This window comes from Otolemur garnettii, unplaced genomic scaffold (assembly GCF_000181295.1).
Source record: "Otolemur garnettii isolate 467f Iridium unplaced genomic scaffold, OtoGar3 scaffold00135, whole genome shotgun sequence".
Taxonomy (NCBI): domain Eukaryota; kingdom Metazoa; phylum Chordata; class Mammalia; order Primates; family Galagidae; genus Otolemur; species Otolemur garnettii.
This window is the reverse complement of record NW_003852530.1, coordinates 5,500,608-5,502,124: the sequence shown is the minus strand read 5'-3', so window position 1 is coordinate 5,502,124 and position 1,517 is coordinate 5,500,608.

Here is a 1,517-nt window from a genome sequence, read left to right as displayed (position 1 = left end):
AACTGGAAACCCAAACCCAGATTTATCATTGCTTTTTCTTGTGATTGGTTCCTTTTTTGACTGAGTAGATTGAATTGGATTAAAACCCATATCAAACATCATGTTTTTTACAGTAGAAGGGATATTAGGAATTGTAATCATAGCTCCCCACTGTTGTAATAAATCTCTGCCCCACAGAGTAAGTGCAATAAGAGCAGTATAAGGCTTAATTGTAGCCGGCTGGCCATCAGGGCCTTGACAAGTTAAAGTTTCTACACTCTGTTCTATGTTAGACATAGTACCTAACCCTACAAAAGTGGCTTGAACTCTTTGTTTTTTTCCAAGAAGATGGCCAATCAAACTTAGCAATTATGGAAACATCGGCCCCGGTATCGACGAGCCCTTCAATTTCAATTTCATCTTGAAATGAAACTTTACCTCTAGGGCTAGGATCATTAAGAAAAGTATGCCAAAAAACATGAGTCCCTGTACTTCCAAAACCTCCTGTTCTATCAACTGGAGCAGACTTTCCCTTAAAATAAGGAAGCAGTAACAATCGAGCCATACGTTTCCCAATGGTTAGCACTACTGGTCAAGACACAGAAACCATGACATAAATTTCTCCTTCATAATCAGAATCAATGACTCCAAGATGAACAAATAATCCTTTAATTGTAGAACTGCTTCTACCAATAATTAAACCAACAGAATCTTTAGGAATTGGGCCATAAACTCCTGTAGTCAAAGTATAGGGAGTATCTCTGGGTGTTAGAGCTGTTTTTTCTACTATGGGCAGATCTAAAGCAGCACTGTCACGAGTAGCATGAAAAAGATCAGTAACCAGAGTTTTAGCTGGGTGTTGTTGTGAAATAACATCAGAGGCTTTAGCCTCAGGCATTGTAATGTTATCAGTAGCTGGGACAAAAGTCTCCTGCAGAGTGGAAAAGCCATTAGATTTTAAGATGTTTAGGTTTCAGGTGACGGCTGAACTGGGGTTGCCATCACCTCCGTGGCTACTGGAAAGGTTTTGGCTACAGCACCCGTTTTGTTCTCCTGGCCCCGGGTCAGGGCCGATGTCTCGTTTTTTGACCTCTGCGGAGGGAGCACATTGCCATCTTTATCATTTATAGATCTGCACTCATTTGTCCAATGCCTGCCCTTTTTGCAATGGTGACACAGACCTGGTGGTAAAGGTGGGTCGGGGCTTTCTCTTTCTTACTATGATTGAGTGTTAGATTTTCAGTTTTGTCTGAGACAGAAAGTTTAGTAAAATCTGCCTTGACACCTGCAGTAGCAGGGGAAGTAGGAGGCTTAAGAACTTTACTTTTGGTGCCTACAAAAGACTGTAAAGCTAATTTAACCAAATGGTAAACAGCCCAAATATCTTTGTCTATGATATTGCCTTGCTGGTGATGGCATTTCATTTCTTTGCCGACTTCCTCCCAAACAGTCAAATTTAATTGATTATGGGAATTGGGAGTAAACCAATGGCAACAATTTCTTATGGTGGCAAACAAGCAGCGAAAAGAGTTAGTCTT